Source organism: Diadema antillarum, unplaced genomic scaffold, assembly GCF_040938485.1.
Source record: "Diadema antillarum isolate AM-2024a unplaced genomic scaffold, OU_Dant_1.0 seq00000890_RagTag, whole genome shotgun sequence".
NCBI lineage: Eukaryota > Metazoa > Echinodermata > Echinoidea > Diadematoida > Diadematidae > Diadema > Diadema antillarum.
The window spans coordinates 205,735-220,780 of NW_027271754.1; the positions used below are offsets into that span (position 1 = coordinate 205,735).

Below are 15,046 nucleotides of genomic sequence, written 5' to 3' on the forward strand. Positions count from 1 at the left end.
TTTAATAGTTTACAACCTAGGGAAGTAATCACTTCATTTTATCCCGAGAGGAAGTTTAGAAAAGTGAAGTGATTGCGCGCCATCTAAAGGCAAAAAGGCCCAAACCCTGTCCAGCAAAGGATTTTGATTAACATTTTGAGGGTTAAGGAAAGAGGGGTCATTATTGGGCGAAGCAAGACTTTTGAACGGATATTGGCGCAAAAGTGCTCACACAGTGCGTACTTAAGTCTGTCTGATTGAGCAGTAATATGATTTATCAGTTCGCTATTTATTTAAATTAATACCTAGGCGGAGGCTCACTTTACAGATAGGGACCTAGATTGAGCTGAAGGTCATACGACACTCCATATTAGGTTTAATTTTGATATCAATTGTTTCCATAGTGTAAGATGGTCTACGTAAAAAGAGAGAGAGAAAAAAAAGTACAAGTTGAGTTGAGTTGTGTCTCTTCTCTATAATGTTGTCCACTCCCGTCACCCCCACCCCCCTTCCCCAATATCGTGTACGGGTATGAAAAGGTTGTCGATCAATCTGTTCATTTTCCATATGAGAAGATGGAAGGATAGCCCATTCTCCTGTATTCAGCTGGACTAGCTGGTCTTCCATGGGGTCCACTTGTGTGAGGCGGGGTAACACGACATTTGCTTCTGCGACAATTGCTCTGGTCTTATTTTCCCCAAGGACTGACTTACGGTTAGGGTTAGGGTTGAAATAGGGTTTTAGGTTTAGTTTGATGAGAGGATTATGATTAAGGTTAGGGTTATGTTTGTGGGTATAATTTATGTTTGGCTTTACGTGCAGGTATTTCATGGGAGCAATATTGTCGCAGGAGCAAATGTCATGGAACTGTGAGGCGGACCACTTCACTGGGTTATGCACTCTGCTCTTTGCGACGAACGAATGAAGCGGGATTTTGCGTGCATGTGAGTTATGACTCTCTCGCACACGTGTGTCCAAAAGTTGGCACCTCATGTTTTGTGGAGTTTGGTTATGTTTGTGTGTTCTCAGGCCCTCCTATTCGAGAGAAAGAGCAATTTTGCCTCTTAACTGCTCAGCTCGACTCTTCGTTCGTTATTGAATGGAATGAATTTCAATCACATACAGGATAGAACTCTAGATATTGCACTGCAACCATGCACTCCCTCTCCCTCCCATTCTTTATCTGTATTCTTTTCACAATCATTTTTTTTCAGTAATCTTTATTTGATTTCTGTAATTTTACATAACAAAAACATTCACCTTGAATGTTTAAACACAATATACAATCAGCAATATTTTGATTTAAAAAAAAACAATCGGTGCGTGACCCGAAATACATAGGGCTACAACTTACATTCAAACATAGACTTACACGTAGTTGCTAAAACAAGAAAAAAGATAACATCCCTACCTGTCCTCTTACCTACCCCCCCCCCCCCCCATGCAGTACTAAGGTGCCTGCTCTCATCTCAATCTCTGCACTTCACTCAAATATCTTTAAAGCAATCAAATTCCACAATATATTCATATCTTGTTATAATATACATCATCTCAAAGCATTGGCTTTAGCCGTAAGACACACACGCTCACGCACCAACCAACTACAGTATTGTATGAGGCATTCTCTGAAACACGTCAAAAAATACGTCGCCTTCTCTGGTTTCTCCCTCCCCATTCACCCCCTCCCCCCCCCCCCCCCCATGCGGTCTTTTTCTTTAATTGTTTATTTTTGTGTGTTTTTTTTAATGATATACTTTCCCCGATCTTTCAAGGTTCTCCTCTGGAGTTTTCTCCTATAGTTCTTCTTCATCCCCTCCCGCTACCCTCCTATTCGTATTTCTACTTATTCCTTTCGTCTCGTTTTTGTTGCGCTGTTAATCTTCATTCTCCTTTTCCATCTCAATCATTTCCTCGTTATTTTCTCCTTGTCGTCCTTTCATCTTCTTCCTCAACGATTCATCTCGCTGCTACATGCTGCCTTTTCTTGTTAATCACATCGTCTCCTCCTTCTCCCTCTATTTCCTCTCTTTTTCTGCTCACTTTCCTCCACCTCATTCTCACGCTGGTTTCCATAGCATTCTGACTCCTCCCTATATCTCAGTATTTTCCTTTTCACATCGAGAGCGAACCCTGAAAAAAAAATTGCACTCTCCAAAGGAATCCATCGACAGTCAAGCTAACAAAAGTTGACAAGGATGTATGTGAGAGTGCTTATCCGAGGATGAAGGGATCCGAATCGAGGATGGAACGGATAACTTGTAGAGTTCGTATGCCGCAATGCAAGATGGGAGCCCGCGAGGGGTGCATGGGAGCATAAGGGAAAGGGTGGGCATTCTGTGGGAGAGTCCCGCCCATTCCAGTGCGGAAAGATGTCAGTGCGATTTGTCTACCCCTTGGGCCAACAATAAGACTTCTGACAATAGCACATAGCTTCCAAAGGAGCCTTCCTGCATGTAGTGATATACTTTCCTAAGAATGTATCCCGTAACGAGGATTAATGACTTCGATTATAATACTCCCTTTTCCAAAGTAGACCAACCTCCTCTGAGACTCATAGACTGTGTTGCTTGAGATACTCTTGCACTTTTCTGCTCATAAAGGTATACAAGTAGGCCTATACAACAACAACAACAACAAAAAGAGATTGGTGGGAGAAATGATATGAAATGGTAACTTAAGCCCAGGAAGACTTGTCAAATGAACTTGCCCGACATTCATGTGACTTTATAAGGCCATGATAATAACTATGTATGAGACTTCCGGCATACGGAAAAAGAGCAGAAAACAATTCCACGTTCGACTTGGAAATTTCGACTGACCAGACTCTAAGTCTTGTGAAACTGATTTTTTTTTTATTAAATCTTATTTCAAATATTTAGGATCGTACTGAATGAAGCGTTGAACTCTTTGTTTTCTAGAGTATGACGTGGCATACCACGTTTTGTATACCAGAATGACTTCATCAGGGTACTTGAGAATTTCAAAGGAAGAAAGAGGAGACGCTGAAATTACGGGCTATTATCGGCTAGCAACGCCCACGTTATTGCTATCTTTTTTAGGCAAAGTGAAAGTGCTACTGTCATGATCCCTAAAATATACACTTTCATTATTACATAAGTTGCTAGTATACTTGATCAATATAAACATTATACATGTATAAACATACATACACACATACATTATACCTCACATAATACACACATTGACATCAAACGTACAAAAAAGTGTGATGCATCCTTTTTCCTTGTCAAAAAACCCCACAAACAAACAAACAAAACAAAAAGTGCGAGCGCTTCCTGGGGAAAAAACAGAAACTCTTCATCTTACCTTTAGCATTATTTTCACACACACTTTTATTTCTATGGGAAACGAGCAAGTTTTCCCCTGGCCAAATGACACGCGGTTAAAGATCACTTTCGATGTGACAGACCTATTATACCATGCACACATGTGACAGTCCTACGATTGGTGACATACGATTTTGCTCGTTTTATGCCACAACTGAAAAGCATTTTATGGTATACATTTCTGTAATAACAAATTAATGAAAAAATGGAAAACAAATAAAATGGTTTTGGGGGAATGTGGTCGTGAGTACTGTAACCTCATATATAAGTATAAGTAGTAGTAGTAGTAGTAGTACTACTAGTAGTACTAGTAGTACTAGTAGTAGTAGTAGTAGTAGTAGTAGTATCAGCAGCAGCAGCGATACAAGTAAAGTAGCAGTCGGTAGTGGCAGTGTAGGCCTATATAGTAAAACGACGTAGACATGTCAAGTGGCAGTAGCAGATTAATGGTATATAAACCAGTAACACTAACAGAACCAGTATCAACAGAAGTAGCAATTTAAGTAGGTTTATTACAGTGGTATTGATATTAGAACGACGCGCACTTTAAAAGTAGTATCAGTATAGTAGCTATGACGATGCAGTCTCTATAGTTATGACCTAATAGCCACGAGTAATCGATTAAAAGTAGTCAATGTGTACAGTTTAATACACTCAGCAAAAAAAAAAAAAAAAAAAGTTAACACTTTTTCCAGTTCATATTTTTCATAAAAGATTTGATAAAAATCATTGTGTCATATACCTAGGTTATTTAATTGAAAATTTTATGCATGAGTGAACAAACTCGGTTTTGTCCTCCAAGGCACAAAAAAAAACTGCAGAAATTTACATTTTTGTCATTCATTTTCAAATACCCTTCAAGATAGCAATGATTTAAAAAGACAAATGTAACACAATGAGAGACATGAATGAAATAGCAACAATAAGTTTTCTTTCCCTTGTCTATCTTATCATTCTCAAACAAAAACAAAGTAGGAAACTAAAAGGGGAAAATAACTTTCTGTCGACTCAAACTTCAAATGACGGTAGTCAGCCGCAAAGGTGATAAAATGGACAGAATTTCTTTATTTCATTATCTTAATTTAGAAATTTAAGAATAAGTGAGACAAATTAAAGAATCAAATATCATTCTCGATTTTATTGATTTGAAATAGTATTTCAAAATTCTACCATATTTGCTAATATTACTTTTTCTCCAATGTCATTTGAATTTGGATTTGACAGATGATTCTTTATTTTCTCTTTTTTTTTCCTTTGCCTTTCTTTATCTTTGGGGGCTACAAAGGTGATATACAGATCATAGGTCGATCTTTGCAAATTGATTTGGGTTTCTTATTACAAGTGTTAAATTTGTCTTTTGTTCTCATTATCATATGGAAGAGCGCATACGCATGAATGGCAACTCATCTATTTTTGCAATTTTTACTTTTCTGCCTTCGGGGAGAAAATAAAATGTGTTCACTCATGCGTAAAGTTTCTCTTTCTATTGACCAACCAGACTGATAACCAATTAAAATACTTTAACATGATATATACAACATTAATATCTAGCCAAATATTCTATGAGAAATATTAACTTGAAGAAATGTTTACTCTCTTTCTTTTTATTTTATTTTTTATTTTTGCTGAATATAGATTGCATGAGAGGAAGAGGAGAAAGGTGGAAAAATGTGTTGGAAGCAAAAACATGACAAAAAAGGGTGAAAGAAAGGAGAAGAAAAATGAAAATGAAGTACAACAGTATATAAGAGAAGTGAAAAGAAAGAAGGAATAAAGAGTTATGAGAAAGGACAGAGGGGATGAGGACTGGAGACATTATTACAGAAGAGAAGAGGACAATTAGGTATACATCAGACTGAATGCCTAGTGTATGACTGTGTCATCATACGAGAAAACATGTTTCACATTTCCGTTGCATGTTATTCAGCGATGTTAATGACCCAATAATTCGTCTACAAAGATTATGTGCATATAGACGAATCGTGTTTTGTTTTGTTTTTGGTATAGATATGTATGTGTGTATGCGTGTTTCTTTCTCTCCTGTTTTCCTCAAGCAATTTGCCTCCGTGGTGTTATTAGTTCAGTTTAGTAATTAGTTATAGTTCACGAATAGACTGCAAAATACAAGCTTGTCTTTTCAGCATGTCTCCTCCATTTCCAGCAATTTTAATTTTGATTCAGTAAAATCATATAATCAGAAAAAGATGCGCAGTATTGTTAATTCACAGTATTTTCTTCGATATAACATTGTCTCTGTATTGATATTGTGTTACTACGTCTATGTAAATGTTTTGTATTGTTGGAAATGAAATAAAAAGAAATGAAAATGAATTTAAAAAAATGTGTTGAAAAGAAACAAAGAATACCAAAGGGGACAATATTAACAAACAAACTTGTTTATCAATTCCCAAGGGTGTGATAACCGATGAAAGGTGATAGCGGTGGGTTATCGTTTTCGGTCATACGAGGTCACGGAAGAATTTTAGGTCATACAATGTGCCAAAGATTCCGTGTGATTGATCACTCCACCGAGTCTCTTCATGATTTAATACGATAATCATAAACAGTAATAATATACGATGTTTCGAGCTCGGTAAAATTGCCCTGTCTTGCGTCGGCAAATTTTCAAACACACCCTGTAAATTTATGGTCATGACTTTTGTGTTTTAAAACAGTGAATTACTATTCCCAACGACAGAATTGTCACATTTCATCACCGAAAAAAAAAGTGTCCTCGGCCTATACAGGATTGTAGACACACAAACACACAATGACAAAGAAGGCATTGAGTGATAGGTGTCTCTATTCCCTACCTTCCTGGATGGGTTGACTGTACAAGTGCAAGTCTCAACTCTAAAGGCGCAGGATATTGAGAGCAAAACGAAATTCCGCCTTGCTTCGCTGATGTCTAGTACCCCTAAATGGGGACCATATACTACTGGGCATTAAACCAGAAAAAGTCTCCAGAGGTCACCACAAACATCTTCTGAGTGAAAGTTTTCAAACGGTGCATGCGAAGGCCTATAGCAGAACTCACAAAACTGCGACTTATACCTCAGGGTGTATACTCATTGGAAATGGACTGGCACGTTTACATTACAATTGCCAAGCGACAAACCCTCACAAAATCTGTCCAGTGTTCAAACTCTGGCAATTGATTGTCATTAGAATCACTTTCTCCATTAAGCAGTTTATGAAGTACGCCAAAGAGTAGATTGCGTCTCGCGGAACCAACAGGAGGGGAATCGTTATTCTACATTTGCCGTTCGTGTGGTCCATCGTAATTGAATTCTTTGAAGAGTGATATTCTATTTGTACTTGGTTCGGCTTCTGTTTGAGGTTTCTAGATTGGACTTGGACCGTGATCAAAGTGTAGACGAATTGGTTATAAGTCCAAACACCGTCCCAAGCACGGCCTCCTCTGCGGCGCCGAATGTAATAGAATTCCTAATTATCGTCAACGAGTATATTTGGGACGCAGTCAGCGTGACTGTAAAATAAAATTAAATGAGATAGTCGATAAAGGTCTGTGATACTTTCTGACTGCTCAGTTGAAAATAACTAAACTCTTACAAAGCGTGACGGCTACTCATTTCTTCTTCATCGTCTTTTTTTTTTTCTATCTCTTCCTCTTTTTCCAAAGACTTATAGTTAATTTGCCTTGATGGGCCACACGGGACTCTTCAAAACTGAAGCGCACACACCTTGAAAGAACTTTATTTCTTCTCCTTTTCTCCACATTGTTTTACCAACATTTTGGTTTTGTTGTATTTATGTTTTTAGGTATATTTCCTACAGAATTCACTTCGTAGGACCTAGGCCACGTAGTAACTCATGTGTTCGAAGACTATAAGAGTTTTCTATCTTCTTGTCATGAAGATTACATTGATATTTAATCGATAAAAAATATCTCAAATAACGCACGCATCATTAATCTATAAAACATAACATTGTGAAGCAGTACGTGCGCTTTTTCCTCTTTCTTCTTCAAGAAAACATTGCCGTTTCTTCTTGTTTGTCTCCCATTTCTCATTTTTTTCCCCTTCTCCTTCATACAAACCCTTATACTTACATCCCCTTATGCAGGGATGGGGAAAATAGACACGTACACGCACAGTCATGTAAAGTATGTCGTCAATTTCATCGCATATACGATATAAAATCCATAATAATATTCCCCATTTCGAAGTTTATTAACCCCACTATATAATGACGCACTTTGCCAGGAAATCACCCCGGGCATGGAAGTGGGTCGGTTCGCTTGGTCTCATTACCCCAGTTAATGTAACAAATCACCCCCTCAACCTCTACCACCCCCTCCCCCTCCCCCCCCCCCCCCCCGCTCCCTTTGTCATTCAAGACTTCCGGTGAGACATCGGAGGAAATATGAAAATTCTGCTGCGGCTAACATAAAGCCGTTAATTCACCTCAAATGACATGCAGTTTGTTGGTTTTCAGTTGGATGGCGACGATTCAGCTTTCGACTTGTGCATTAGAGCTGAAATAATCTTGACTATGACGATGGTGGCATTCTCAAACACAATCCGTTCAGCTGGGAGAGGTTTTAGCCCTATTGTGGGGAAGTCAAAACTATTAGCGATGATTGACAGCCGATGTATAATATGCCACAGGTTAAAGCCTTCTCACAACTACGAGCCGTCTCTCCAACTCTTGTTTAATCACCCCCTCCCCCCCCCCCCCCCCCCCCCCCCCTCTCTCTCTCTTTCGGCTTGAAAAGAAAGATAGAAGCGCGGGATAGAAAAAGCTGGGCAATAAAGAATATGAAAAAAAAATTACAAAGCAAATGGAAATTAAGTGAAATGACAGTAAAGAAAATTAATGATTCTAGATAAAAAGAAAATTATCGATATCAATCCTGAATGTGTTATTAATGATATCAAGGTCGTTATTACGTGTTTACCACCATATAAGGATAGTTATGCGGTATGTTAATTTAATGTTCTATACCAATCAAAAAACCTGTCACTTGGTATCGATAGAATAGGTGGACAGACCGATATCTATCCATATTGTGTTTCACATCTGAATGGAATGTCAGCGTACTCCACGAACAAACATTAACTACAACATTTTGGTGGCGGGGACGGGGGAGGTTATGTTTTGTGTCATGGATCGCTCCGCTACCCAGTTCTGTTTGTCCTGGACTTCTTTAATGGTTGGGCTCTGTTATGTTGAAGAGGTTAGTTATATCAGGGAGGTGGAAGTAACCACCTCCCTGGTTATATGTATGCAATAATGGAAAATTGGTGATGTTAGTGATCTTTGGATGAGTTTATTCCGTCTCGGAGTTTCGCACATAATTGATATTTGTTGTACATTTCAAATATCTGCCACTGTATGTATCTATTCTGTGTAAGTGACTTTATGGTTATTGTTTATTATTTTTATGTTTCATGATCTTGTTAATTTTGAGAACCATTTGTAAATATTGCGATTTCCTTTGAAGTAACTAATAAAAACAAAATAAAAAACCCCAAAAAATTACAACATTTTGATTGTACTCCTGACAATCATAAGCCATTTAAGCGAGGTATACTTCTCCTAAATAACAGACCGCAAGGGTTTCTATATCTCCGACCGCAGCCACAACCAAGACTTTGGACAGTCTTTGCTCACGACTACAACCAGCAGTCTCCACATCCTTTTTTTTTTTTTTTGGGGGGGGGGGGGGAGGGGGAGGAAGGGAATCACGCTATTTGCACAGTCTGCTTCCATATTTGTACAATGTAATGATCGATTTCGCATAATGTATGCTCATTTCATCGCCGCACCTCTGCGGACCTCACTTCAGAGTGAGAAACTTTGTATGATGATTGGCACACTATTACCAAACGAAGGTTTCGTATGCCGTGCAACTGCTGAACTTGGAAACGAGTGGATGTAATGGCAAAGCGAAAAACCATTCGTTATGGATAAAATTCAAGGTGCGTTGAGAACGTCATTTCAGGAAAAAAGGTTACGTCAGCAGTGCGTATTAAAGGGGATGTGGCACAACTCGCCACCTTCGCTTAATTCCCCTGGTGAAAGGCAAGAGCACTCTATAAATTCGGTGTACTTTCTCGATCTGAGTACAGACGCGGACAAAGGATAAACCTGTCTGTATGCAATATCATAATGCAGCCACGCTGAAGGCAATTTATTCAGAAACTGTTTCGCATAGGCCTATATAGTTTTGCATTATGCTGCCGCGTCGTTACTAGTAATTGAAGCATCCTCATTAGCCTGACATTCAGACGCACGTCTTTCACCGGTACAAAATGGTGCCGTGTCTCAATTGCCTTTCGCCCAGAAAGCGGTACGTCTTATCCACAGCCATCCACTAGATGCTTTCTGATCCCGTTTTAAACTAAGGGCAGGCAGCAACTTCGTTATATTTTATAGAGAGGAAATCCGCAGTATATACCCGGGACTCCTAATTCGATGCACCCATGAAGGCGTATAGAGAGACGCAAGCATGAAACTCAAACTTACACTCTCTGCCATTATGTCTTCCTGTTTGGGCTTATGTTTATTTCTGGGCAGCATTAAAAAAAAAAAAATGGAAATGGATATTGCGCATCCTTCCGAGCAGTGATAAGAAAATATTTCAGTCCATGGAGGTTTTGGATAATGTAACAAACATATCCGACAGATGTCTTTAAAATGGTTGATTATGCGCACTTTCACATTATTCCGGCTCATACAAAGAAACGACCCCTCAACCACCCAACCCCCACAAAAAAAAATCTACATGAACTACAAGTATTTTAACTTGAAGAGCACCTATAGATTACTCGAAACTTATACAGCATAAATTTGAATTGTGCATGCATTGTTTTGACAAATTTGAGTATGTCGCTTCTCTTGTTCTTTTGAGAGATATAGGTGGGAGGGCAGAGACGACAATGAACTTTTTTTTCGAGGTTTTGATTGCATCAGAAGCAAGGCTCCAAGCAATTCCACATTTTATACCATAGGTTCGCCTAACATCTTTGGTGAATGATAAAAATGTGGGCCATTCTTTTTGATATATTAACATTTTCCACCTATTGTTTGTAACTAAGTGTATGTGTCTATAGACGCATATGCATGCAGGAAGCTACTTGTAAGACATGAATGATCTCCAATTCATTCTGCGCTCCTGCTCAGTCTCATAAGCAGAGTTGCAACCTCTAGGGCCTATATCTTTTTTTCATCCATAGCTTAGAATCTGTTGTCAAGGAAAACGATTTCTTGAGGAAAAACATTTTGATAATAAGATGAATTATCATAACGATGCTTGAATCACCATTACCACGTGAATGTGGTATTATTCTTGACTTGATTCGAGTGAATCACTCGAGAATACGGGGTATTGAAGTTTAGTTCATATCGAGCGTATGGAGAGGGGAGAGTCAATGACAACTGAAACTAATAAACAACTATAGAAACAAAAATAACCAAAAGCCATTCGAAATGATATCAGATATATAGAACACTGGTATATTCATGGGGATTGAGTATGAAACAGATTCCTGTTTTGGGTTGAGGTAAAACAAAGAATCTAATAATGATGTCAAAACTTAAACTAAAAACAGTGATATTATTATAGAACAAAATCTGAAGATGGTCATCATATAATTAGGCCTATACCTATAAAATTATATATGGCGTACAAAGATATTCAACCAAGGGGTTTTCTGATATTTGTTTTCCAACACAAGCTAGAATGAAGCTTCGGTATAGACCTTCTGGTGTTGGTAATATACAATGTATTATAAAAGACTGATGATACGACAGTAACCGTTTGACATTACGTTATTAGAACAGTCATGGGCACAGTCACAGCTCCCCAGCGATGAAATAGCAATGGCATAAGAGTAATTAAAATGTTTGGGGACAATAAAAAAAAACTATAGTGTTGTACAACATCAAAATAATAATGCATATAATTCACTAGAACACCGTCCTGTTTGCCCGTGATATATCTTCTCCGGAAATATATGCGTTAGTTTCCAGTTATTATCGTTTCTGTCTAGAGGTAATGCGTGAAAAAAGATTACAGCTAATCTCATATAGGCCTAACTGGCACTCACATAATCTCATATAGCTGGAGCGCACAATTTCATTCGCTTAATTCCTATGCAAATCTGAGGTTTCAATGCGACCTTCTTTGTGGATCGATAAAGACGCTTTGTCCATCAATCAACGTGGTCCTTGGTTGAAAAGAAATTATCACACGTTCCGAATTCCCTGATCAATATCCACATTAGCTCTACTACAATTTAGCCGGGCCGGCTTAAACTATGCAGGGCATTATATCAGCATAACAAAGCGCGGTTTCTAGCTGTAAACAGAAGGACGTGTGTCTAAAGCCGCGTCAAGTGAATGAATGAATGAACTATGAAGTACATGTACATGCATATGCGTATACTCTCCAGTACCCTGCACTGGTTAGCATACTAATGAGTCACCCCGGTGAGTAGCCCCCTTATCCAAGATGCTACCTTCAACAGTAGCATCAACATCGTGCTTCAAACATCTGACATGTTTGAATAAACAAACGAGGGGACTGCGACGAATGCAGCTGCGCCATTCGACCCCTTTATGCATGCGCTCCTGATGTTATTACAGCTTGTCATCCATCACGCATCGCTGCGATTATTACTAGCTATACACCTACCCTACCTATACTGCTCTCGGTATACGGTACTTACTTCACTCCGCCGCCGAGCTGCCGGGGCTCTCCTCCGGGTGGATTAAGCTGCATTCAGTCGCTAACGCAGTCGATGAAATATCAGCCTGGGAAAAAAAAAGAGAAGAAGAAAAAACATTTATGAGTAAATGCTCAAAAATTCACATGTGAATTTGTCCTCCTTGATTTAAGGCTCCAACGTACTTTTCAAAATGTGGTGGCTGTAGTTTCCCAGGATACAAGAGCAGAGAGTCACTAACACGCAAGTTCATCCCATCGACAGGATTTCGGAAAACGTCGTGTAGAGAAGTTGGGGGCTTTAATCTTGGCCTATCCTCCCGGTGTAACTCCTCACGCAGAAACACACACACACACGCACACATTTCAACATCACTACGCGCGGAATGCTGTTTGATCGCTGCTGCCTCACTCACTGGCCATACATCACGCACCTGAACACTGTATGGCATGCCTGTGTTGTTCTCATTACCACGTTCATAACTCCCCACTGCGCGCGGACAAGAATTGAGGGTAGCCTCCAAAATCACAAACGTCAGGGCAAGGTTCAGTCGCGACTCTCCGCCGAGAATTCCGCCTACCCAATTTCAGTCAATATCGGGATGACATTTACACATGATTTACCTTGTAAATTATTCGATCGCAGCAACAGCAAATCGCCAATCACGAAATTTACAAAGTTCAAATGGGTCAACTCCACAGAGATTTCATTTCACTATAAACAATCTCTCTGTTCAACTCACATCAACAACCTGCGAAAATCCTGTGATGTATAGCAGTACACCTCACTGGTGTAGGATCTAATGATGGAATAGTGTTCTACTTTATTTTTCGTGTGTCATATCACTTTTTTTCTTTTTTATTCTATCATCTTAGGATCAATGTTATTATCATTATTAGTAACGGTGTTACGTGCAATCCTATCGTCTTCATAATATTCTCCTCCTCCTATTCCCATACATAACATGTGCAGTATTTCCTTTTTCTTCTTTACTTCGAAAAATTCCTGGAACCACCGAATGTCTTTGCGCACCGGCAGAAAAAAAAGGAATTTGTCCCAACAGGCATATGTTGGTTTTAGTAATTCACCGATAATTCACCGAGATAAGGCTCCTGTGATAATTATGATTATTCATGTGATCCTTATGAATGGCGTTTACCAGTAGGCTCTATATACACCTGCAGAGAGCAAGCCTGGTATTTGGCAATATCAGTAGAATCACTTTGTTGATACATTCAATGAAATTGATGCTTCCCCAAGTGTTGAATGACGGGCCATTATAATGGTCAAGTTTCACGTCTAAACGCAAGTTGAAGTCTATTCTATTCTTTGTTTGAGCGTAAATGATGATGAATGTCATTGGTGTCGAACATGTCGGGCGAGCCTATTAGAAGACGAGTGAAATGCCTATCCAATAACCAACTGAGAAAAAAAAAGAAAGGCCATTTGTACCAATTTACAATAGGCATGAGCTAACTCCGAAATGTCTTATATCTATAATATGTTTGCTCCCACCGTTACTGAAGTTGTCTTTCACGTGATTCTTTCGATGATAGCACTTGGGAACTTTGTTTCAAACCTGTGTTATGCAGTGCATAGCAATAGTCCCTTCACCTGTGTTTCGACCAAAGAGCTTTGTACGCTCTTTGGTTTCGACTAGACAGGGGTGATGTCACACTCTCATTCTATTCGCTTTTTGCTCCTATATCAAACCCAACCCTCTCGCAAGGAAATGAAAAAAAAGTAATATTTCGTGTAATCAGTTGACATTCCATACATTCTTCAGGTGCTCATGTATGTGTTCATGATGTTAACCGAGGAGGTATTCCCACACCTCTTTGTTCTAACCATGGACCAATATATCACACATGTTCATCCATCTGCCCATGTCAAAGGTGTCACAAAAACATTTTAAGCATGCTTTCTTGCTTTGATCTCTTCATCACGGCCGACAGCCAGCCTGGATAAAAACAAGAACAAATACATTTTCAAGCTTTTTCCACATTGTCTCAGAGTTACATGGACAGCCCAGATTAAGACACGTTACCATTAAGCAACGTTACGTGTCCACAAGTGTCAACTTCAGTAATTACCAATGTAATGATAAAAAAAAACTGTCCTGCTTTCAGATTTGCTGCTCCCCATCATTGTTGTTAATTCAAAGATAAAATGTACCTCAGCCAAATTAGACCGAAAATTGAGGGAAATGGTTCTTTTAGCAGCGACGATACACGATTTATGCAATACTTCAAATATCTGAATTGTCCAAACATCTGAATGTACTCATTAGATACACATGATCAGGTTGCGACTATGATGATGACAGGGGAGGATCCAGTTCCGCAAAGGGAGGAGGCGCCTTTACAAAACTGAAGGGGAGCACGCCCCTCCCCCATTTTTCTTTTTATTTCTTTTGTTTTAACTAAAAATAAAGGGGGTGCCCCCGGTGCGCCTCCCCCCCCCCCCCGCCTCCTGGATCCGCCACTGGATGGGATTACAGAAAGTCTATGTTATTAGTCCATGTGTGTAGCACAGCATAGGACTGTATGTTCTAACAAACATGGGCACATTGCATGTCCAGCGTACTTAACTCGATGGTGCAAGGAGGCGGATAAAAAGATTCCTTCTATCTCAGCTGAACCCAAGACGAGCCGGTCCCAGAAACAAATATGAGCGTCAGTTTTGTTTAAGAATGTCCATACATGGAATGCATTCTCACATCGGAGTGACTCACCATCGCTACAAGTAAAAGATCATTTAGTAGGGTGTATTTATATCAATGATACGTGTGCAACCCAATGGCTTCCTAAAGACAGGCATATTTAAGCGAAAAATACTTTTCTACATCCGAAACAAGGGAACACGTACCTTTAAACCTCGTACCATGCTGTTCAACAAAATGCCGGAGATACTTCAGGCTTGTTTTCTTTCTTCAGACAGTTCAGGCGGCAAGCCAAGATGACAGCGGGCGTAATGACGGGGGATGGTCGGCGTTGAGCTAAGGGGATGGGAGGGAGGAAGAGGGGG

The 15,046-nt window shown here is 39.4% G+C and overlaps 1 protein-coding gene across 1 annotated transcript in view; it reads right to left on the minus strand.

The window, feature by feature from the left end:
* LOC139740914 (uncharacterized) overlaps nt 1-12,284 on the minus strand; it is a 28,690-nt gene extending 16,406 nt beyond the window's left edge. The window contains exons 1-2 of the mRNA XM_071651500.1: nt 12,205-12,284; nt 12,023-12,107 (exon numbers count right to left, since the gene is read on the minus strand). The gene's annotated coding sequence lies outside the window, so the exon portion shown is untranslated. The remainder of the gene's footprint in view (nt 1-12,022; nt 12,108-12,204) is intronic.
* Nucleotides 12,285-15,046: the final 2,762 nt, after the last annotated feature.